Raw genomic sequence first — 25,741 nt, forward strand, 5'->3', positions numbered from 1 at the left:
GCTCATTCCAGAGCCAAGCTCCTCACCGCTCAGCTCTCCAGACACTGAAAGGCCCTTCTCTTCCCCATCTGGGCCAGTGACCTGCATTTCTGAGCCTCAGTTTCCCCTGCTGTATGATGAGTTTGGATCCAAAGGTCTTCAAGATGTCTTCCAGTTCTAACACTCACTAATTTTATTAATTCATCCAAACGCTTCCCCCAGGAAAGTGACAGGGAAGACCCAGAGGAGGGACAAACAGTCTCAGGAAAGATCTGGGGGCATCTAGGGCCAGTGTCACAGGGCAACGATCAGTACTTTGGAGGACTGCTCCCCCTGCTTCAGTGACAGTGAAGCCTTGAGGATTGGGGGGGGAGGAGTAGGGCACCTTCCCAGGACCCTAATGTGGGCAGGGTGGAGATAGAAGCATCACTGCGCCCACCCCCTGCCTCCAGAACAAGATGACTTCACCCCTTCCCAGGTGGAGAGTCTGGATTCCCAGAGTCCCAAATCCCAGTATCTCCAAACCTACCAGCCCTTGCCAGTGGCCTCCCTCTGTGAGTGTGTAGGTGCAGCCAGAGACAGAGATAGGAGAGACGCGGCCCCACAGAATGTGCCTCTGAGACTGTGGACTGTGTGAGGAAAGAGTCTAGCCCTCCCTCGTCCCAACTCTGGGACAAAGATGAATCCTAATAGCCTGTCCTACTAACTCCCACATCCCTGCAGACCAACATCGACTCAGGGGCTTGGTTCAGCCTTGGTCAGGGGAGGGAAGTGAGAGATTCCACGTCAGCAATCTGGGCTCCCCTAAAGGTAGATGGGGAGTCTGCCACAGAAGCGGAAACCCCCTCCCTGTCTTGGGTCATGAATGGCAGACACGCCATCCTCCCCATCTCCTCCTTCCAACCCACACCCCACCATCACCCTGACCGACACCAAACTATCCCAGGCTCCCCACTGCCTACCAGATCCAGTCCCAGCACTGCAGAAGGACCCTCTGTGACACAGCCCCACCTCTAAGCCTTTTCAAGGCACCATTCCCCCTTTTCCTTCTCCACGATCAGGCCTCAATTCAAAAGCCACATCCTCCCTGGGTCCTTCTGCAACTGCCCCTCCAGGAGGCACTGGCCCCTCCTCTGAACACTGAGGGCTCTTGCTCATACATTAATGCCGGGACACTCACTGGTTGGGTGCACTTGTCTATGTCCCAGTGAGTTGAGCGAAGATTCATTCATCATTTCCTTCCCCTTTCCTCGCATGCTGGGTACCCAGTGCAAGGTGGCCGCATAGATTCTCAGTGAACGCAGACTGAATAAATAAATGGTGGAGTGATGGATAGATGGATGGTTGGCTACAGACTGAATAAACGAACACTTTTTAATGTTTGATTCTGCACAAAGCTGTACCAAGATAACTGTTGGCAGACTTTTATCTTCAAAGCTATATAAAAAACTGACCATCAGAAAAACTGACCTTGCTAGGACTTGAGGATCATTTACACCATGTCCCTCACGCATCATCTGCAGCAGATCAGGAGGCTCTGAGAGATGCCTGCTTCAGTTGCTAGCAAGGAGCCACTGGAGGTGACACTCTCATCCTCCACCCCAATACCACCTCTCTTTCCCAGCCCTCCTGGGGCAAGGAGGCATGAATTCAGTAAGCCTCTAGAAACTGCACAGACAGAAGGTCAAGGATAGATGGGATGGGAGGGAGGGGCTTCCAAGGAGCTGGGAGATCCCAAAGAAATTGAGTAGCCTTCCCTTTATTTCTAAGAGCTGTCCCATAGCTGACCATCCACCCCCAGTCCCTCCCTGGACTTTCACCAGTATCAGTCTCAGCCTCTCACACATGCACATGCATAGTCACACACACACACACACACACACACACACACACACACACAGTGAGAGCTGCTTTCTACAGGAGACTGCTTAGCCCCTATTCCCTCCCCTCCACAAAGCCCTCCTCCCCTGAGCCAGAGCAGACAAGGGATTCCCAGGGTTTTCCATCTCCCAACCCCCATCCCCTCCCTACCTCCTAAGCCAGCCCATGCCCCTTTCCCTCCTCCCTCCCTCCCTCCCTCCCTCCCATCCCCACGTGCTGGACTGCACATCTGGTTCCAGTTGTGGTTGGTCCATTCAGGGGTAGGCCTGGGGGTTTCTCATAAAACTGAATAATACCAGTGTTGGAGACTGTGGAGCTGGGGGAAGGGAGGGCAGGAGGCTGAAGGGGTGGGAGGGAGAGAGGCCGGCAGCAAGGAGGCAGAGAGAGACACAGAACCCAGAAAGTAGCAGGGCTGTGCCTGGCATCTAGCAAGGAGTCAATGGATGCTTGTTGATGGAAGATAGAAGCAGGAGAAACAGAGAGCAAGGAAAGTCAGGAGGAGAGAGAGCAGGACAAAGAGGGGGTCAGAAACAGAGACCCAGAAGGAGCAAGGAGACAAAGCTGGGGGCGCTGGGACAGGGCCACTGAGCCACAGAGTAGCCATTGAGAAGAGCAGCGAAATGAATCGTGCATGTCGGGGCCAGGTGCTGAGTTAGGCACTTTCAATGGAACAGGAGGGGATGTGACAGAAAGGAGGACAAAGGGACACACAGAGACAGAGAAGAAAGGGCAAAGATAAAGTCAAGGGAAATACTGCCAGCGAATGTTGAATCCAGACTCCCCCTGGCCTCGTGGCCCCATGGGCCAGCACAGAGTTGCTCCCATGTTATCCTTCATTCCATTTGCATCAATACTTGAGGACCTACCCTGCACCAAAACTTTCCCGTGTGTGTTTCCGTGCAGGCCCCCATTCAAATCTGAGAAATGGCTATAAGCTATCATTCTTATCCCAGTCTTAGAGCTGGGCTCAGAGCAGTTAACCCAAGACCACAGGGCAGCTGATGAAACAGAGTCTGAATCCAGGTCTTGCAACTCAAGGCTGTCTCACTCCCCAATACAACTGGGAATGCTGGGTGCCAGCGCTCCCTCTGGAGGTCATCGTGTCATGTGTCACGTAACCCCCACTCTTGCAGAGCCAGGTTCCCAGACCCTTCTGGAGCTAAGGGCAAGTTCCTCTGAGCTGGGCTATGAGTAGACCAACACCTAGCAGGCAGGAATTGGCTTCCCAATCTTCCTAGCACAGGGGGCAGGGAGATGCTGGAGCTACTCCCCTCTAGCGCCCTTGGCCCCCACTCTTTTCCTCCCTCTCTACCACAGAGAAGGCAGGGAGGGCCACATGCCCAGGTCCCCAGGGGAGAGGCCTTGGGCCTCAGAATCCTGCTGGGCCCATAACACAGCTGGCTGGGAGCCAGGCCGTGGGGGACACCATAGGCATTTGGTCAATGTCTGTGCATTGAGTTGCACCCTCTCCCTTCTGACCACATCCCCCCCGCCCCTGCAGCTAGAGATGAGCTTGGGCTTTCTCCAGGATACTTTCATCTCAGGGCCATTCTCTGGTCCTCCCCCTTCTGCGTGCCCCCCTCCCCAGAGCTGGCTCCAGAAGCCACACCCCACCCTGCTGCCCCACAGAGCCCCTCTCCTTTCCTTCCTGATGCTGGGCTCCACAGCCCAGGTCACAGGTCTCTTCCTTTTCTGTTTGTCATCCTCGACATTCAGGCCAGACTGAGGCAGCAGCAGGGGCACCCCCTCCTCACCACTGCCCCTTATTTGCATCTCATTTGCATGCATTCCCAGCATCTCTCAGAGTACAGAGCTGGGCAGAGCCTTGGGCCCTTTGCCACACACTGCCCCAGGGAGGGAGAAGCTCCAGGCCTTCCACATTCTGGTTTCCTCCTCTCTGGTTTGCGCCTGTGGTCTGAGGACAGAGGATCAAAAGAACAGGAGAAGCATGAGAAAAATGGCCTGCCAACAGCTTGCCCCCAAGACACATGCTGGCAGCCCCTCCCTCCTGAGCCTGCCTCAGTTTCCACCCAGGAAAGGCACTCGGATCCAGCCCCAAGAACCTCAGACTGGAAGTCAGGGCCTTGGGGTCCAGCCCCACTCGGCCACCAATGGCCTGGTGACCAGAGGACGCTCTTGGTCCCTCTTGGCTTCCATCCCCCCAGCTGACAACCTCGAAGATCCCTCGGAAGATTGCTGGAATACGTTTCTAGGCAGACATTGGTCCTTGGCAGAAAGTCATTGCTGGTGCCAGTTCACTGCACACAAATCCCTGTCTCCCCTGAGAAAGCCAATTTTAAAGCTGTAAGGACTCTGGGAGTTAATCGCCTCTGGGACAGGATTCCTCTCAAGCCTAAACCAGCGATGGTCACCGGCTTCAGCCTGGATCCTTTCAGAGAACCCACAGCCCTCCCTCACACACACACCCACCACCCTAACCCCATTATTACAAGGTCCCTAGACTGGACAGTCGGGGAATCCCCCACACCCAGGTTATCTGGATTTCAGGAAGGTGTTGGCAGGAGCCGTGATGAAATGCTTGGAGACAAGATAGAAAGCCGAGTGGATTCCGAGCCAGCAAGCCAAGGGGTGTTGATTAATAGATCAATGTCAACTTCCTGACTTGCCAAAGGGCTCTGTCCTCTGCCCTGGCTTGTCCAACATACTTATCAGTAACTTGGATGAAGACTTAGAACCAAGGCTTACCAAGCACACAAAGGTAAAAAAGCAAAAGAAAGATGTTGAACTGAACCAAAATACAAAATTGACACTACAAACAGACCAGAATTAGTAAGGGAACATTTCTCTTGAGGTCAAGTCCTAAACTAAGGTTAAAAAGTCATAAAATAAAAACACTGAATTAATAATAGTTCGTGCAAGGAAAAGTCTAAGATTTAGCGGCAACAGAAAACAGAAAATTCAGAATTCTGCTCTCAGGAGGATATGGCTGCCACCAAAAGGCACATGCTCTTTGGGTTGCATTAATAGAGGTATAGAATCTAGACCAAAGGAGATGAGAGTTCTACTCTATTCCATGCCTCTCAAACATCATCAGACGTGTTGAGTTCTCTCCTATACTCTGTAAACCAAACAGCATCCAGAAGAGGACAGCAGAAGACACTCCATAAGCATTTATTGAATAAAAGCGCAAGAAAGGCTAAAGAGATTGAGCCCAATTTTTATTTCAGACGATAAAGGACACAACATACATCATCCAATATTTGAAAAACTGTCTTGAGAAAGTGAGCAAGGGCAAACTGTACTGCCTACATACTCCTCCTTTGTCTCCCTGCCTCTTCATCCGTGAATTCCTTGAAGCCTGGGACCATTTCCCATTCATCTCTGAATATCCAAAAGGCAGCATCCGTCAGGAGCTGAGCAGCTGCTAAGGACGCAACGGCATCCTGACAAGGCCAGGCCTGTGGGCGCCGATCAGTAGGGAGCATGCTGGCCCCAGCCAGGGAGCTGACCTTTAGCCAAGCCGGCTGCTGAGCTGGAGAAGGCGAGGAGCCAGGCTTGTGGCCGAACGTTTGGCTCGCACATGCTGTCCCAGGCTGGCCAACTGGCCTCCCACCCCCACCCCCACCAAGACTCACCCTTTGCCACTGCTCTGTGCGGTCTGGCCCCAGATGGGCACCCTTGCCCAAAGTCTGGAGCTCCCCAGCAGCCCAGATCCTGCCAAAGCTGGATTCCTCCCCTCCAGCCCCTCATCACCTACATGGCCTTCCCACCTCCGCATCTTCCGTGCATCTTCCTTTCTCTCACCCCCAACCGACCCTCACCCCACCATTCCCTCTCCTTAACATTGAACCTCAGGCCTCCAACATTCTTCGTATGACTACTTCTTGCTCTGTGCTCTGTGGCAATGGGCTGCTGAAAATTTCAGCGCTCACCTCCCCTCCCGCCCGCCATATTTTCTTAATTATATAGCACTTTCAGGGCTGAACAGAGCTGGAGACTCCCTCCAGAGGACTTTTACCCTACAGCTAATAATAATCTCTTTGCTTCACCTTGAAATGAGGGCCGTCCCTCCTGGAGTATGAGAGCCAGGGAAAGCTGGCCCTATCTTACTAAGGCCCAGGGATGGGAAGGGAAAGAGTCTAGGCTTTGGTGCCACCCGGACCATCACTGAAGCCTGGCTACCCCACTCACCAGCTGTGTGACCTCAGGCAAGTTATGAACCTCTCTCACAAATGATTACAGAGTCTGACACAGAGCATCCCCCACATCCTCCTTCAAAGAAGCCTTCACCACCTCCACCCCAGAGTCCCAGTTCATCTCTCCTTCTCACGGATGTCTTAGGCCCTGTTTAATAAACACTCACACTTATTGAGGGCTTCACATGTGCCAGGCACTATCCCTAGAGCTCGTGGATATTAACTTCAATCCTTCCAACAACCCTATGGATATTGACCATTATGAACCCCATTTTGTAGATAAGGAAACTGATGTTCAGAGACATCAGCTACGATTGCTACTACTCTCCTAACTGAAGCAGCCACAGTATGTCAGCAGGGACCTCAGGGCCTTTGCCCATCGACATCCTGTTTGGGTGCCGGGCTCTCCTGTGCCTGACAGATGCTCACTCGCCAGCCTCTGCTTTCACACACCAGGCCCTTAGAGTCCGCTCCCACACCCAGCTGAGGCTGGAAGGCTCCAATGAGTGGCAACCTGCTTCCTGTCTTTCTCTCCCCCCCACACACACACACACCTGTTCACACTCTCCCCAAATACTTGTTTCACAGGCTGGGCATTCCCAGCTCTTCCACAGTTTCTGGATCTTTCCACCTTCCAGGTACTCGGTTGTTTCCCTGCTTCTGATCCCGTCCCAGTTGGCCTTCATTCATTCATATATTCACCCATCCATTCAACAAATGCTTTGGAGTGCCCACAGAGGGTCAGGCCAGCACCACAGGTGGATCACACGCAAAGCCAGATGGAGCACCTGCCCGCAGGGACACTTGGTCTAGAGGACGAGACGCCGAACAAACAGAAGCACAAACACGTATCAGGAACGGTGCTGAGTGGTGCAAGGGGAAAGACCGGAAAGCCAGAGGGAGGAATCGCTTAGATCCTAATGGCTAATGTGCCCGTAACATGTGCCAGGCCCCATTATAAACCCCACACATGCCTTATTAGCTCATTCCCTCCCCACCACAGGCCTGGGAGTAGATGTCCTTCTAACCCCCTTCGAACAGTGGAGGGAGCTCAGACACGAGAGGCAAAGTCGCCTGCCCAAAGTCAGCAAGACAAGAGCAGAGAGGCGGGACGATAGGCCTGAACCCCAGCGGTTCTCCGAAGCACCATGTCATATTATGTCCAGGAGGTTCATGGAGGGCTCCTAAGGACTCAGTGCCCAAGCCGATGACCCACACACACATGCCAGCAGCAGCCTGACCATGCAGAAGGTGGCAGGCCCACCCTGGTGGTGACCTCGACCCCATTCTGTGCTTTTTATCCATGTTCCCTTGTGCCACATTGGCTTCACCAAGATGGAAGTCACCCAAACACCAGAGCCCCAGCTTACTCTCCCACTTGCTATCACCTTCAGACATTTGACCTTTCCCCTGGTTGGCTCCAAGGGGGCTGGAGGGGCTGTCCAAAACGATGTGAATGGGGCCAGTGGTCAGCCCCTCCTGTCAGGGCTTAGCTTGAGACGTGGCTCCTGGTGACACTGATGGGACCAGGGATAGGGCAAGAAGGGCTCCAAACTCTGGAAAACAATCACCCCAGGCTCTCCCCAGGGCCACCCAATTCTGGGCTCACAAACGTTGACAAGAATTTAGAGTTGACTAACCCAATCCTCTCATCATAGTTATATGGAAGCTAAAGCCCAGAAAGGACAAGTAGGGAGTCCCAATGTCACCATAGGGAGGAACTCAATGCAGTCAACCCTAGAGTCATGTGTCCAGCTCCCAACCTGCATCACACTAGCCCCCAGGAGAGCCGGTGCTGGGCTTAGCCATGCAGGGATGGAAGGAGGACTGTGTCCACTTAACCATGAGGAAGGAAAGAGGGGCTCAGGCCCCTGGGGGGGTGAGGGACCCACAGGGCCAGATAAAGGATTCTTGGGCTCCAGGTGCAGGCCAGTCCTGCTCCCCCCCGATGACCAGAACAGAGGCCAGGGCAGGAAGGGTGAGCAGGGCAAGGGGCAGCCGCTAGAGCCCCTCCCTCTGGCTGCTCCTCCCCAGGGACCCCGCGGGTGACTGTTTTCCTAGGAACATTGTGTTCAAGCTGGGAGTCTTGGCTCAAGCACCCTACCCTGGCAGATCTCCAGCTGCCTGTTTAATAATGTACAGCCAATCGGCCATTAACAGCAGGTTCAAAAAAAAAAAAACAGTTTGAAGGCTGTTTTTGCTGTTGTTGTTGGTTTTTTCTTTTCCTTCCAGGTAGTTGGTGATGGTTATGAGGAACAAGTCTCTTCTAGCTGGTGTCCAGGGCAACCACCGCCTGTCCAGGCTGAGGGATCCTGGCAGACCCCACCTGCCTCTGCCCACCCCGCCCACCATGCCCAGGCGCCAAAGTGCCCGCTCCCACCTCCACAGTCCTGGCGACACTCTGGACTCGCTTCCCGGGGGCGGGCAGCTGTCCTGGCACCTGGGAGGTCCAGAGAGGCCCAGCAGGGCCAAGGCAGAGGATGTGGGATGTGCTGGCAGGGGCAGAGGAAGGCCAGGTCGGGGCTCAGCTCTAAATGGGCCCAGCACTCCCTAGGAATCCCACCCCATCTGGCCACAGTCAGGAGCAGAAGGTGGAGTGGCGGTATCCCAAGCAGGTGCGAGGACGTTGCCAGATGGCCAGCTCTCCTGGTCAGGACTGGGCAAGGGGGTGAGGACCCTGGGGCCTGCCTTCGTTGGGGCTGACTCATCTCCATCTGAAATTCAAGATTTGCAGCAGGATCAGGGGAGCTGGAAAGCAGGAGACTCACAGGAGAGCAGTTAAGACCGAGAGTGGAAACTTCGGTCCTTTAAGAAGCTGAATGATAAACAGATTGGCCCTGGGCTGTCTGCAGCGGCTGGCCCAGGTGAGAAAGCCTGCCAGACTCTCCTTCCCTCTCCAGCCTGGTAACCCAGAAATAGGAACAAGGCAGTGTAGCAGGAGGGAAGAGTCCCCAGGAGCCAGGGTCTGGGTCCTGGTGACCCGTGGCCGATCTGTGCCCTCTCTGGCCTCCATCTTACTATCGGGCAAGAATGAACTGGGGGTCCCCCATCCTGCCTGGGGTCCCGACCACAGAGGGATTGCCAAGGCTAGATGTGGGGCAGACAGAGGAGTCCATAATCATGATGATGATGGTGATATGTTCTCAGTTATCAAGCTCTCACTATGTCCCAGGCACTGCATTTTTTTTCTCTCTCATGAATTCTACCGGGCAGACACTATTATGCCCATCACCATACAGATGAGGAAACTGAGGCTTGGAGAAGCTGAGGAGCCACTTGCCCAAGTGATGGCCAGTGGGCGATGGAGGCAGGACTTGGACCCAGGCCGGCTGACCTCAGGGCTCATGCTGCCTTGGAGAGTCCAATAGAGGGGAACGGCCCAGACCCCAGGCGCCAAGAGCCCAGCAGCCCCTGCTCTCTGCCCTGCATGTCTGGCCGTGGTTCGCCATCCAGCCTCCCAGCCTCTCATCATGCCCTGGTGGACTCATCAGCCTCCCCTCTGTCCTTTACCCGCCTCCTGTCCCCCAGGCCCCCTTGGGGCCACCTGCTTCCCCCAAGGTAGCAGCGCTCACACAGACACAGCCACACAACCATGTACGCTCGCACGCTCACATACACACACATTTGTGTATGTATGCACAGGTACCCAAGCACTACGCACAAGCACATGTACTTAAACTCAGGCACACACACCTGTCTGCACACACAGGCAAGGAACTATGTCTACAGAATACACATGCACACTCTTTGCACACACATTCCTGTGCCTAAAGGCCCCCAAGATCCACACTGACACACACACACTGGCATCCACACGCACACACACACACGGATCCATGTACATACTTCCAAGGATGCACATGCACGCACACACACACACACACACACACACTTGCACATAGGCACACGTGTGAGCTCCAGCCACAGGAGGCTTGGCGTAGGCACCCGTGGACTGTCTGGGCAGGCAGAACTGGACAGATGTCTGCCACGCCACCCGGGTGGTTATTCCAAAGGCGAGAAGGCCGTCGGCTAATAATACTGCAGCGCATTCCTGGCCCAAGATAAGCGGCCCCAAGCATCCTCGGCACGTTCCGGACTCGCTGTCTCACCCCTGTGGATTCCACCCACCCGCAGCGCCGTCCTGGAGGAGCCCCAGGGGCCGACGCCGCCGGCACAGACACCTTGGCCAGGAGCCTACCACTCTCCCCTCTCCAGGGACCCCGGGCCCGCTGTAGGCCTCAGTTTCCCCCCAGGGACATGCACGCAGGGAAGGAGAAGAGGTCTGTGTCCATCCTGAGACGCAAGCTAAACTATAAGACCTCTCTGCATTCCAGCCCCAAGCTGGGCAAACACACGCCCCATGCGCCTCCTGTACTAAGTACACACCAGCCTGGCGGAGCCCCTCTCGCCAGGGGAGCGCCTCATTACCCCCGTGCTCACTACAACTCAATGACATCATTGTATCATGCAGGTGAAGGGACTGGGGTCCGCTGAGACCCCGCTGCTAGGAAGTGAGAGACCCAGAATTTGAACCCAGGTCTCCCAGCTCCTAAGCCAGGGCTCCTCCTAGGACTTCAAACCATCCCCCTCCTGGCTGACTCTTAAATCATGTATTTTCAGTGCCACCAAGTAGATCAGGGACATCTTAGGGATCATCACCTTTCTCGGGGAAAAAAATTGTGTTCATTACAGGCCCAGGAGGGGGACTGTGAGTAACACACACGCAAGGGCAGTACCCCCACAAAAGTGTCAGACGTTAGGGGCTGTTCTGGGGCATCTGCAGCTGCCAGAGGCGTAACGACGGTCCCCATAACAGGGGACAGGAGGACATGAGCCCTCAAACCTCCAAGTCACCACGGGTTTGGGAAATGGAGGTGTGAAGACTGAGAAAGGGGCTTCCTCCACCCATGAAGTCAAGAGGGAGAGGTCTTTGGATTTTAGGGCTGGAGAGTCAGGACGAAGGGGAACAAGGGAGGATCCAGGGGATGATATGAACACGCAGAGCCCTCAGGGCCCCAGAAGAAGGGACACAGAACAGACAGGAAAGAGAAGGAACAAAGCCAAGGAACCTGAGGTCCCTAAAGGAAAGAGGCAACAGGAGAGAATGAGAGATGTGGTTGCAACAGAGACTGGGAACTAGAAAGTTCCGCTGCACTTTGGTGACGTGGAGCAGTCCTCATCTGAGTCTTTTTAAAGAATTAAATTTTTTTAACATTTATTTATTATTGAGAGACAGAGACAGAGTGCAAGCGGGGGAGGGACAGAGAGAGGGCAAGACAGAATCCGATGCAGGCTCCAGGTTCCGAGCCGTCAGCACAGGGCCCCACACGGGGCTCGAACTCACAAAGATCCACATTGACACACACACACTGGCATCCACAGGCACACATACACACGGATCCGTGTATGACCCGAGCCGAAGTCGGACGCTTAACCGACTGAGCCACCCAGGCGCCCCTAAGTCGTATCTCACCTTGTAGCCTGACCATGTTCCAGGGCAGCAGTTTTAAAGTCTGTGTGTGCGCGCATACACGCACACACACAGGCTCACCTAAATCTCAAGTGCCCCTCTGGGCAACTCAGTCAATGAGGTCAAGAGCTGTTCTGGACATGTCTCACATGAGAACAGTGAGGGCCAGCGAGAGACTGTGGCTTCCCAAAGGCGCCAGGTTTCCTTTTCACTGAAAAAAACATAAGCCAAGAAGAGGCCCCAAGTATCCCCATCCCCTCAATTCCCCAGGAGGCAGCACTGCCAACCAGCAGAGCCGAGGCGAGAGGCCCCAGAAGCAAAGGGAGAATGGAAGGAAGCAGGCCCGGGGGACTCTGGGGTGTGACTTTCCCAGCCCCGGGAAGATGGGACCGGGCAGGATCAGAGCAGCCTCCCAAGCCTGACACCAGCCGACCAGGCTCCAAGAGCACAGGACCTTGGCTGGAGATGAAGGCAGAGGGCACAGAGGCACAGGAGGTGGGGTCATGGTGGGGACTGCAGCTGAGAGAGGGGAGAGCGTTCCCACGAAGACTCAGCCATCCCAGCCACCGGCTTGGTAAGTAAGGCAGCTGTGCTTCCCAGAGCCGCGGGACCCTGCTGGCCACCCCCTTCCGGCCCCCCCACTCCACACTCGACCCCCCACCCCCCACCCCCACTCTGAGCAAGCCAGGCAGCCTTACACGGACATCTCAGGGAGGCAGTGTTTAGCAGATTAGGCACTCTGGGGTGCTGCTCTCTCCCCACAGCCCCTCCTTCCAGAGCCCCCTCTTTTCCGGGGACAGGGCAACAGACCTGCAGGCCAAGGCCAGAGAGGGGAAGCTGAGAAGGGAAGGATAACTGAGCTCCGGATTTCACATGTAGCTGGACAGAGACCCTCCGGTTGGGAGCCCGTAGGGAAACCTGGAAGGGAGAGGCCAGGGACAGAAACTATGGAATGAGGACCCATCGGAAATGTGATCACATGGCATCAGCTGATCGGCGAAGGGACAGAGGCAATAATATATGTAGATACACGATCATTACAGAAATAGATGAGAGCACAGTTTCCAAGTTTATTTGCCTGATACACACAAAGCAACTGAAACAGGATGAGGGAAAATGGGACACATACTAGGTATTAGCTGCTCCTAAGAAATTATTATTAATTATGCTGACTGTGATAATGGTACTATGGTAATGTTAAAATTAAAAGTCCTTATCTGTTAATGATACAGAGTGAAGTATTTACAGTGGAATGATATAATGTCTGGGATTTGCTTTAAAAACACTCCAGCAAAAATAAGGGAGTGAGGGGGGCAGATGAAACAAAAACAGCAAAAACTGATGGCTGTCAAACACGGGTACAAAGGAGTTCATTATGCTATTCTTGCTACTTCTGTACAAGTTTCAAATCTCCCACAATAAAGAATTGACAAACACACGCACGTGCGCACACACGTGGCGGGGGGAGGGGGGAGTCAGCGGATCCACGTTCTATGAAGTGTGGTATTCAAGATGCTGTTAGCCGGAAGCACGGCCCAACCATTTTATTTTAATACTTTTGTATATTAAAAGAAACCAAAAGTATATCATTGCAGAGTAAGCCTGTACATTCTAGCACTTAAATGAGTAAAAGGTTATAAAAGCAAGTCTTTTTATTTTTAATGTTTATTTATCTATTTTGAGAGAGAGAGAGAGAGAGAGAGAGAGCGCGCATGCGAGTGAGTCGGGGGAGAGAGAGAAGGAGAGGGAATCCCAAGCAGGCTCGGTGCTCAGTGCAGAGCCTGACACGGGACTCGGTCTCGAGACTGGGAGATCATGACCTGAGCCAGAATCAAGGGTTGGATGCTTAACTGACTGAACCACCCAGATGCCCACAAGTCTTTTTTTTTTTTTTTTTTTTCGTGACTAGGTGAGAGAGAATAGCCTGGTGAGAATGGAATTGTACAATGGGAAGGGAGAATACACCTGAGGGCAGCCGAGAGACCACCAAGCTCACCCAAACTCCCCACGGCCTGGGAAACCATACATAGATCTACGATGGAGGCATCCTGAATACGCAGCTATGCAGTCTTACCTGAGACATTGGCCACAGGGGATGGACCTAGGCTGGCCACACAGGTGAACAGCTGGAATGCAGAGACAACAGTGGAGAACAACAGCGGCTGTTTATCGAGGGCAGCCCCCCACCCCGGCTCTGTACTTGCACTGGCTCCGATCCCTACACAGCCTTCAGAGGTAGACATTTTACAGATGGGGGAACTGTGGCTCAGAGAGCAGATGTGACCTTCTCAAGGTCCCAAGGCCAGCAGGTGGCAGTCAGGGTTTGAACCCACATGCCTCTGATGCCCACACTTGCTAGTGGAACCAAGAAGGCAGCCAGGGAACCAGCCCAGCAGGAGCCTGGGCCCAGCAGAGAGCTACAGCCCTGAAAGACATGGAGAGGAAGACAAGAACGACATGATCTGTGGGAGGGAGAGGTAGGAGAGGAGGGCTGGTAGGGCCCGGGCTGCACAATGGGTTTGGGTGTCTGAACAGTTGTTACACAGAAGCGGCAGAAAGGGAAAGACTGCGGCAAGATGAATGAAAGTCAGACAGCTGGGAGAACTGGAAGGTAGAAACAGAGGGCTGTGAGCCTTGGTCAACGTTTCAAAACATCATCCTTCGGAGCTTTGGGGCTGGGATTACACCAACTCAGCATGGGAATATACGCTATTCCACACCTCCTGGAAGTACTAGTTGGTAGTCAAAATGTGTTTGATTAACAAAAATAGGAAAATGCATGCAACTTCTCAAACCATGAGGCTCACAGGGGAAATATTAATGAAAGAGTCCTTCCATTGTGCATCAAAGCCTGGAACACACTTGATGACAAAGGGGTTAAGGTGGTGCCCTAGAAGGGCTATCTGCATGCCCAAGTTCTAACTTTTCAAGGCTAGGAAAACAGGCGAAGGAACATCGAGGGACACAAAACTTCTACAAAGCTCTCGGCACCCAGGAGATCCCCACCCATCTTTCCTGGCAGCTGAGATGCCCCCAGGGAGGCCCAGGCTCCTAAGCAAGTCTCACCTCCCATTCTTGCGTCTGCTCTCAGGACTAGGTCCTGAGTCCTGGGCTGGACACGCTGACCGGAGCCTAATGCTGGCTGGCGGGGAGGAGCAGGTTCCGGTCAGCGGCAACATAGGGCTTCTGGCTCCATTCATTAACTATGTGAGGTTGGGCAAGCCGTTTGACCTCTCCCCTGTTTCCCTCTCCTTCCCACCTTCCCCTGCTGTCCGTGCTAAAACTGGAATAATAATAATAGCAACTTCCTCACAGGGCTGTTTTGAAAATTCATTGGCATGATCCGTGTAATGTGCTTAGCATGGAACCTGGTCCTAATTGCTTAATAAGTGGTAACCACTGTAATTATGATCGTTAACTATCCTGTCTGAGATCCACAGTTGGGCCCTTTGGCACTCAAGGCCCTGATGAGCCTGGACCACAGGAAGCGGCAGGGTGGGCAGCAGCCCGCAGGACAAAGGAGGCCGAGAGGGGAGAGCAGGCCAACCTCATCCTCTCCAGGAATGCGGCTGGCGGCTGGGAGGGTGGGGGGCGAGGGGAGATGCCTCGCCGCTGAGGTCAGGCCCTATTTGGAGCTGGCAGAGTGTTTATCACCCTCACGTGTGAGGGGAGGGGGGGCGGTGGGGATTGGAGAGGGAGAGGAGGGGAGGCGGCTGCCGGGAGGAGGGGGAAGCCTCCCTGAGCGGAAAGGACCTTCACCTTTGCCGGTCCCGGGAAAGACCACAGGCCCGTCTGCTCGCTCCGCGAGGGGGGTGGGGCAGCAGGGGTACCGGCTGCACACATCAGCCGCCCCCCACTCGCTGCCTCAGCCCGGAACAGGACGTCCACCCCACAACGGGCATCGTTTCCAAAGCTCATCACCACAACCCAGCAAGCTAGAGCTCATCATCCTTGTCTCACACATGAGGAAACTGAGGCCGGGGCTGCTGAGGCTCCCTGCCGAAGGGTGCCTGCTGACACCAGTCGCTCGCTGACCCATCACCCTGCCCCTCCAGACACACACACCACCTGTTCGGCCCTGCCCTGGCCCAACACAACCTCTTCTATTCTTGAGATTCCAGTTAAGGGGCCCCAACTGCTCCTTCGTTCCCTGCTGCCCCTTTTCTGGCTCCCCACCACCAGAAGGCACCCCCTCGGAACCAACCCACCTCACTCCAGCTGCTGCTTCAACCTGTTTCCTCCTAGATTGTCCTCCAGAAAGACCAAGACAACTCCCTGGTTACCCTCCGTGGTTGTGGTCGTACCCACCCCTCTACTGAAGCTAGAGGCACCCTGGGCCTCAGTTTCCCCTTATGGAAAGGACAAGTGGCCCACAGGGAGGGAGGGGGGATGCCAAGACCCCAAGGGCAGGGGAGAGCCTTGGGGATATATTTAGAGCGTTCCTCTTGCATGAAGGCACCCTTCTCCCTAGTTTCCACATCTTCCCCAATTCTGCGAAAGCCGGACCTCTCTCCCTCCCCCTCTCTTCCACCTACAAAACTTCAGTGAACGCAGCCCTGTTAGAGAGACTTGCTCAGTGGCTCTAGCCTCCTTGCTGGTTCAAATCCCAGGCCTCTCTGAATCTCCACACATTCCCCACCCACGCCCTAGGATATTTCACACACACGCACGCGCACACATGCACAAACACATACACATGTGTGCACGTGCACACACGCCCTGTAGCCGCAATTCCTGCCTGGGCTCTGTGGTTACCCACTGTGGTCTCTCTGATTACCATCTCCCATACCGATCAGATCAGAAAGAGGAACCGCTACTCTGCCAGGGCCACCTTAGCCCCTCCCAGAAGACAAGGTACTGCGTGTTTCCCCAGAAAACTGGCTGCAAGTCCTGGAAGGAACCGGAAGCCAAGCCCTGTGGAGGGGGCGTTCCCACTCAGGCTTCTGAAGCAAGCATTTAAGATCCTCCTTCTGGGGCGCCTGGGTGGCTCTGTCAGTTAAGTGTCCAGCTTCGGCTCAGGTCATGAGCTCCCGGTCCGTGAGTTCGAGCCCCACATCGGGCTCTGTGTTAACAGCTCCGAGACTGGAGCCTAATTTGGATTCTGTGTCTCCCTCGCTCTCTGCCCCTCCCCCACTCACAGTCTGTCTCTCAAAATGAATGTTAAAAAAAAAAAAATGAAAACAAAGTGAATATCGAAATAAAGCTAGCCAAATGAATTTTTTGGTTTCCCAGGGCATATAAAAGATAAAAGTTATGTTTACACTATAATCTATTAGGTGTGTGATAGCATTATCTCCAAACATTTACATAACTAAAAAATATTTTATTGCTAAAAATGCTAATCATCTGAGCTTTCAGCAGGTCATAATCTTTTTGCTGGTGGAGGGTCTGGCCTCAATGTTGATGGCAGCTGACTGATCAGGGTAGTGGTTGCTGAAGGCTTGGGGTGGCTGTGGCAATTTCTTTTTTTTCAACGTTTATTTATTTTTTGGGGGGACAGAGAGAGACAGAGCATGAACGGGGGAGGGGCAGAGACAGAGGGAGACACAGAATCGGAAACAGGCTCCAGGCTCCGAGCCATCAGCCCAGAGCCCGATGCGGGGCTCAAACTCACGGACCGCGAGATCGTAACCTGGCTGAAGTCGGACGCTCAACCGACTGCGCCACCCAGGCACCGCTGTGGCAATTTCTTAAAGTAAGACAATAAAGGGTGCCACCACAGAAGTTGACTCTTCCTTTCACGAACCAATTCTCTGTAGCACGTGATGCTGTTTGAGAGCGTTTACCAACTGTAGAACTTTTCTTATCACTGGAGTCAATGCTCTCAAACCTGCCACTGTGTTATCAAGTATGTTTATGCAATGCTCTAAATCCTTTGGTGTCTTTTCAACAATCTTCACAGCATCTCCAACAGGAATAGATTCCATCTCCAGAAATCACTTGGTTTGCTCATCCCCGAGAAGCAACTCCTCCCCCATTAAAGTTTGATCCTGGGATTGTAGCGACTCAGTCCCATTCTCAGGCTCCACTTCTCATTCTAGTTCTCTTGCTATTTCCACCACATCAGTAGCTACTATCTCCCCTCCCTTTGTAAAACACAACAACGACAACAACAACAATACCTGCAAAGCACAATAAAATGAGGTGTGTCTGTTTATACCTCCTACTGCTGTTTCTGTGAAGAACCTGACTGATATAGCGAGTAAATAAGAGAGGTCAAGGGGCGCCTGTGTGGCGCAGTCGGTTAAGCGTCCGACTTCAGCCAGGTCACGATCTCGCAGTCCGGGAGTTCGAGCCCCGCGTCAGGCTCTGGGCTGATGGCTCAGAGCCTGGAGCCTGTTTCCGATTCTGTGTCTCCCTCTCTCTCTGCCCCTCCCCCGTTCATGCTCTGTCTCTCGCTGTCCCCAAAATAAATAAACGTTGAAAAAAAAAAAAAAAAAGAGAGGTCAAAAACTATGGATCCTACCAACTTAAATGAACTCCCAATGGCCACAGTGGGGTCAATTCAATCCAAATAATAATAATAATAACAATAGCAGTGGATTATAACCTTTAAAAAATGAATATCCAGGTTTCGCACTGACATAAACAAATAACTGTATAAATAAATAAGGCATAAGAGACAGTAGAACAAATAGAGACAGGAGAATGTTGAAGAACAGACGAATTCCATTTATAAACGTAGGAGGAATGATACAAATACAAAATCAAATGAACTCAAACTAAGAGACATTCTATAAAATACCTGACGAGCACTCTTCAGAAGTGCCAGAGTCACGAGGGACAGAGAAGGACTGCAGAATTATCCCTGCTTGGTGGAGGCCAAGGAGACACAGACTAAATGCAATGTAGGATCCTGAAGTGGATCCAGGATCCGAAGAGGGGCAGTAGTGGAAAAACCGGCCAAATTCGACTAAGGTCTGTGGATTAGTAAAAGCATCAGATGAGTGTTAATTTCCTGGTTTCCATCATTGCGCAATAGTTCTGTAAAGTTGTCAACATTTGGGGAAGCTGAGAGAAGGGTATATGGGAACTCTTTGTCCTATTTTGGCAAACTTTCCGTAAGTCTAGAATCATTTCAAAATTAAAAAAAAAGAAAATGTAAGTGGGTTCTAAAAAAGACACAGATTAGGGTTCAGAATGAGAGCCAGAGGGCAGTTAAAGGACTGGGTCTTTGGGAGAGAAGAGGGATCCAACCCGGGAAGGTCCCCAGCCTCAGGGAACCCGAGGAGGGGGCCCTCAGACGAGAGGAGGGAGAAGGCAGACTGCTCCGGGTGCCAAGGAAACGGATCCGGCCTAGACACAAGGTGACACAGGCGGAGTCCCCGGGCCTTCAGCTCTGGGATAATCACCCAGAGACAGACTCGGCATCTAGTGCTCATAGCCATGATGCTGCCACCACCACCACAGCTGTCACAAATTGCTAGCCACTGCCCACTAGGAGCTGAAAGCACTCTCCATTATCTACTAATGTCATTCTCACTACCACCCTTCAGAAAGGCCTTTATGACCCCAGATTATAGATGAGAAAATTGAGAGGGATATTTGGGTGGCTCAGTCACTTAAACCTCTGACTTCGGCTCAGGTCATGATCTCACAGTTCATGGGTTCAAGCCCCACATCGTTTCCCGCCCCTTCCAACAGCAGTGGGCCTGCTTGGGATTCTCTCTCTCTCTCTCTCTGTCTCTCTCTGCACCTCCCCAACTTCCACTTTCTCTCTCTCTCAAAATAAATCAAACTTAAAAAAAAAAAAAGATGAGGAAACTGAGAATCAGCGCACCTCAGAAAATGATCCAAGGCCACTCAGCTATAAGCGGGGAGGCAGAGAACAAACCCAGCTCTGACTCCCGAACTCCCAAATCTTACAACAAAAGAGACCTTGACTGTCTCCAGTCCCACCTCCCTCACCACAGCACAAGACGGCTGCTGAGAGCTCACCATCTCACAAGACAGCCGAGTCCAGTGGGGACCGATCTAACTTTCTTCCCTGGAGGTTAAGGTTGGCTTGGTAAGACAGAATTTCCTCCACCCAACCTGACTGCAGACTCTGTCCTGGGACCCCAGTCACAAAGCAGTGGCAATGACACTAATTGCTGGTATTCACTACTGCTCTAGTACTTTCTGTGCATTGACTCGTGTAACCCTCACAATTACCTGATGAGGCAGGGGCAGATCAGAAAGCCAAGTCACAATGAGGCTAAGCAACTTGCCCACTGTTGAAGAAGATAAGTCAGATGCGGGGTCGGACCCACGTCTCCAGATCAGACCCTCTCCTCAAGGATCTCCCTAAGTCTGGGTTCAATTCCTGGGTCCTGGTTCTACCACCTTCCTGGCTGTGTGAACCCACTGCTCACCATCTCAGCCTGTTTCCTCCTCTGTGCCCTAAGGGATTACATTAATGCCTACCTTTCCGTGTTGTTGCAAGGATTAGATTAAATGGATCCTGACCACGCAAGGAGAGAGGATCTTTGTAAGCCAGGCACTGATGGTGGAATTCAAGCCAGTGTGATTTTCCGAGTGCAGGAGAGGGCACTGGAGCTTTTAAGCTGTTCCTCCAATCACGTATGACCCATGAGTGACCTTCCTCCCTGGCTTCCTTAAACAGAGCCCAGTTTGAACCCAGACACCTCTGAACACCCTCGCTCGGGTGCCTCAGCCCAGCAGGTGGAAACAGGCCAGGGGGTTAATCTGTGACTCACTCTGTGCTTTCTTGTGCCTCAGGATATATATACCCCCCTTTTCCTAATGGCTCCCTGCTAACATCCCACCCTGTTTGCTGGCTCCAGGGGACAAATGACCAAGTCACTCATGTCACTCATCAGCCAGAGCACAGAACTCTCAGAGAGAGGGAGCGGGGCCTCACAGCTCCTGGGCAGAGCAAAAAGCAGGGTGCAGGACAGGGGGCCAGCAGGTAGCCTCAGGCAGAGGAACCAACGTGGGGGCAGGATAACAGAGTGTGGGTCACTGTCATTCTTCTGGAGCTGGTGGGGCCTGCTGGCCGGTGGATTTCTGGGGCACTTAGATGTTTGTTATCCTTGGGTCTCAGAATAATAGAATGATTAAGAGTTATCATCTATCGATAAAGAGCCTATCACATGCCAGGATTTTACCCACACTTTCTCTGATCCTTACAGTGACCTTGCAAGGTTGGCTGGTATCGATGTCGCCATTTTTATACTGGTGAGGAAATCAGATTTTGGAGGTTATGTGACTTGTCAGACATAACACAGTTCATGTAAGTGGCAGAGGCAAGATCCACCTGGGCCCAAGGCCAGAGAAGCTCCAACTCCACCGGGCCCCCTCTCAGGCCATGCGGGCTCCAGAAGCTATTCTAAGTCAACGGCTTGGAAGGCTCAGAAGGCTAAGACAGTCTTGGCCCCTAGAAAGAGCAATGCAGGAGAGAATGCCGGGTTCTCCAGAGGCAACTCAGGATGCCAGGAGGCAGGAGCTGTAGTTCCTAGCTACCGGGCTCACCATGCCCCAGGAGCGGGGAGCCCAGCCCTTCCTCACCCTCTGTGCTTAGCCAGCTCCAGGAAAGACTGCTAACTCCCAAGCTAAAAACTGGAAGGAGGAGGGGAGACTAGTGTGGGCCAGGGGTCCAGGAGTCACCTCGTTCTCTCCCACACCACTGACAAGCCTCCTAATCTTCACAGGGCCCTCTGCCCTCTGCCCTCACACCACGGACCCCAGCCCTCACCAGATCTCTCATGCTTGCTCGTAGTGGGAAGCTGCTGGCCTCTGTTCCCTCCCACATACCTCACCACGTGTCTTGTTTCAACAAGACCCCCAGGATTTCCCTCTCCTTTCTCCCTCTCTGGCTCCAATTTGCCCTCTCTCCCTGCTCTGGGCTCCCACCCTCCCCCTTTCTAACTCCTCTGTTCTCTCAGAGGCAGCAACCCCCCCGTGTGATGTTTACACAGCCTCAGCGTCAGAAACGCTGAAACCCATGAGACCTTTTGGGAGCCACATTCCAGGAAAATGAGAAGCCAGTCACAGCTCAGTGTCACTTTCTGCCCCCCCCACCCCCTCGCCTCGCCCCCTCCCTGTCGGTGTACGTGTGTGTATGTGTGTGTGCACTAACTGCTTATGACACACTCCAAGCTAACTTATTAACTCCTGAAGGTCCTATACTCTATTACCTCAGAGAGAACTTTAGGAAGATGAAGTAGGGGTGCGTGGGTTGTTACAACTTCTTGCAAGTTTTTATAAAGCAGAGAGAAAACAGCTTCCCGCCCAAGACCTACCTTGGCCTTGACTTGCACCCCAGGAGAAGCAGAAGCCAGGAGAACACAGAGCCCAGAGGAACCAGTGGCTTGCTCCTAGGGGGCCTGCCCCCAGGAAAGTTGAGGAGGAGTTTCCAGGGGCAAACATGGGTTACTCAGGTGCTATCAGGGAACCCCAGCATCGGAATTGTTAGGAATGGTAGATAATAATGCATATCCCTGGACCCGAGCCCAGTCTCACTGAATCCAAGCTGAGGGTGGCAGGAATATGCTTAACAGGCTCCCCAGATGATGCTGAGTTCCACTGACAGGTGATGTGAGGGAACCGTGACCCATGGCTCTTCCCCTTAGAAATCAGAAAACAAACCTCGGCAGCAGAGAGTAGAGGCTGAGAGCAGAACAGGGGAGGTCCCCTGCTGCAGTGAAAAGTGATCAGGCTTTGGAGCCCCAGGTCCACTGCCTGCCAGCTTCATGACTGGCACAAAGTATTTCACCTCAGTGTTCTCATTTGAGAGTGGGGCCAATTGCACCTGCTTTATGTGTGTTTTTTCAGGGATTAAATGAGTTGAGGGTCAAGTAGCCACCCTGCAGAGGACACTCAATAAACAGGGGCTTTAACCAAAGTGATTGTAACAAAAAATCCTGTAAGAGTAAGAGAAAAAGCAGATTCTTTGAAAAAGCCAACAGAGTTGGCAAAACATCCAGGTAGACTGACCAAGAAAAAAAGAGAGAAAACTCAAATTACTAGAATCAGAAATGGAACAGGAGTTTGGGGCGCCTGGGTGGCTCAGTAGGTTAAGTGTCTGACTTTGGCTCAGGTCATGATCTCACGGTTCGTGAGTTCGAGCCTCACGTCAGGCTCTGTGCGGAAAGCTCAGAGCCTGGAAACTGCTTCAGGTTCTGTGTTTCCCTCTCTCTCTCTGTCCCAAACCCCACTTGCATGCTGTCTCTCTCTCTCTCTCTCTCTCTCTCTCTCTCTCTCTCTCTCTCTCTCTCTCTCTCTCTCAAAAATGAGTAAATGCTTAAAAATTAAAAAAAAAAAAAAAGAAAGAAAGAAATGGAACAGGAGACATTCCTGCTGACCTCACAGAAATAAAAAGAATCATGAAGGAAGACTATAAACAACCATATGCCAATAGATTAGATAGCCAAGAGGAAATGGACAAAATCCTTAAAAAAAAAAAACAAAACAAAACAAAACAGGGGCGCCTGGATGGCTCAGTCGGTTGAGCATCTGACTTCGGCTCAGGTCATGATCTCGGCAGTTCGTGAGTTTGAGCCCACATTGGGCTCTGTGCTGACAGCTCGGGGCCTGGACCTCAGCTTTGGCTTCTGTGTCTCCCCCTCTCTGCCCCTCCCCCACTTGTGCTCTGTCTCTCTCTGTCTCTCAAAACTAAATAAATGTAAAAAAAAAAATTTTTTTAAACCAAACTTCCAAAACTGACTCAAGAGGAAACAGAAAATCCAAGTTGAAGAGCTCAAAGTTGCAATCAAAAAACTATGCACAAGGGAAAACCCAAACCCAAAGTGCTTCACATGTCAATTCTACCAAACATTTAAAGAAGAACCAATACCAATTCTTCACAAACTCTTTAAAAAATTGGAAGAAGAACAAACACTTCCCAACTCATTGTATGAGATCCTTATTACCTTGATACCAAAACCAGACAAAGACATTACAAGAGAAAAAAAAAAAAAACAAAACTAAAGACCAATATCTCTTATGAATAGAGATGCAAAAACCTTTGACAAAATACTAAAAAATAAAGCCAACTACATGTACTAATAATTATGCACCATGACCAAATGGGATTCTCCCCAGAAATGCAAGGCTGTTTTCACACCTGAAAATCAATTAGTTTAATCCATTCTATAATACAATCCATATCAAAGAACAAAAATACAAAAACCACATAATCATCTCTATAGATGCAGAAAAAGATCTGACAAACTTCAGCCATACCTCGTGATTTAAAAAACACTCAACAAATTAGAAATAAAAGAAAATGCCCCTGACAAAGAGTATCACCAAAAAACCCCACAGCTAACATCATGCTTAGTGGCAAAAGACTGAATGCCTCCCCTAAGGTCAAGAACAAGATTAGGATTTCTGCTCTGGCTACTTCAAGTCAACATTATACTGGAGGTTCTGGCCAGGACAATTTGGGGGGAGGGGGGATAAAAAAAACACTCAGGTTGGAGAGGAAGAAGTGAAACTATATTCACAGGTTATATGATTTTGTATAGAAAATCCTAAAGAATCCCTTAAAAAACTATTAGAACTAATGAGTTCATCGTGTTGCAGGATAAATCTCCAATATACAAAAATAATTGCATTTCTATACACTGGCAATGAATAATCTAAAAATGAAGTTAAGAAAACAATTTCATTTAAAGAAATCCATTTCTTCCATAGAAAAGATGAAAATACTTAGGAATAAATTTTACAAAACACACTCAGAAAACTACAAAACCATGTTGAAAGAAATTAAAGAAGATCTAAATAAACAGAAAGACATTCCATGCTCATGGATCAGAAGACTCAATATCATTAAGATAGTAATACTCCCCAAATCAATCTATAAATTCAATGCAATCCCTATTAGAATCCCAGCAGATTGCTTTTTAGAAATTGATAGACTGATCCTAAAACCCAGGGACCCAGAATAGCCAAAGTAATCTTGAAAAAGAACAACACAGAAGACTCACACTTCCCAATTTTAATATTTACAACACAAAGCAACAGTAATCAGAATAGTGTGGTACTAGCATAAAGACAGTCATATGTATCAGTGAAATAGAATTAAGAATCCAGAAATAAACCCACACATCTATGGTCAAGTGAGTTTTTTTTTTTTTTTAATTTTTTTTTTTCAACGTTTATTTATTTTTGGGACAGAGAGAGACAGAGCATGAATGGGGGAGGGGCAGAGAGAGAGGGAGACACAGAATCGGAAGCAGGCTCCAGGCTCTGAGCCATCAGCCCAGAGCCTGATGCGGGGCTCGAACTCACGGACCGCGAGATCGTGACCTGGCTGAAGTCGGACGCTTAACCGACTGCGCCACCCAGGCGCCCCTGGTCAAGTGAGTTTTGACAGAGTTGCCAAGATCATTCGGTGGGGAAAGAACAGTCTTTTCAACAAATGCTTCTGGGACAACTGGATAGCCACATGCAAAGGAATGTAGTTGGACCCTTACCTCATACCCAATATAGAAATTAACTCAACATGGATGAAAGGCCTACCTGAAAGAGCCAACGCTATTAGACTCTTAGATGAAACATAGGGGCAAATCTTTATGACCTTGGATTCGGCAATGAATTATTAGGTACGACACAAAAGCAAAAGTCATAAAAGAAAAAAGAAATAAATTAGACTGTATCAAAATTTTACAATTTTGTGAAAAATGAAAGGACAACCCACAGAATGGGAAAAATATCTCAAATCATATCTGATAAGGGACTTGTATCAAGAACCTATAAACAACACTTACAACTCAATAATAAAGACAGATAACCCAATTTTTAAATGGTCAAAGAATCTGAACAGACATTTCTCCAAAGACGATAAAGCAAATGACCAATAAGTACATGAAAAGATGCTCAACATCACTAGTCATCAGGGAAATCAAATCAAAAGCACAATGAGATGTCACTTCATATCCACTAGGCTGGCTATAATCAAAAAGTCAGATAAGCAGTGACAAAGACATGGAGAAATCATAACCTTCATACATTACTGGTGAGAATGTAAAATGGTATAGCAATGTTACAGGTTGAATTGTGTCCCTCTAAAAAGATAGGCTGAGGTCCTAATCCCCAATACTTGAGAATGGGGACCTTATTTGGAAGTAGGTTCTTTATAGAGATAATCAAGTTAGGATGAGGTTATTGTGATAGGTCTTAATCTAACATGACTGGTGTCTTTATAAAAATTTGGACACAGAGATAGACACAGAGGGAAGATAATGTGGAGACATACAGGGAAAATACCACATGAAGACAGGATTGGAGTGATGGATCTATAAGACAA

At 51.1% G+C, this 25,741-nt stretch overlaps 1 protein-coding gene across 9 annotated transcripts in view; it reads right to left on the reverse strand.

The window, feature by feature from the left end:
* TNS1 (tensin 1) overlaps positions 1–25,741 on the reverse strand; it is a 202,565-nt gene that overhangs the window by 136,013 nt on the left and 40,811 nt on the right. The gene's annotated exons all lie outside the window — the stretch shown is intronic.

Source organism: Prionailurus bengalensis, chromosome C1 (genome assembly GCF_016509475.1).
Source record: "Prionailurus bengalensis isolate Pbe53 chromosome C1, Fcat_Pben_1.1_paternal_pri, whole genome shotgun sequence".
Classification (NCBI taxonomy): domain Eukaryota; kingdom Metazoa; phylum Chordata; class Mammalia; order Carnivora; family Felidae; genus Prionailurus; species Prionailurus bengalensis.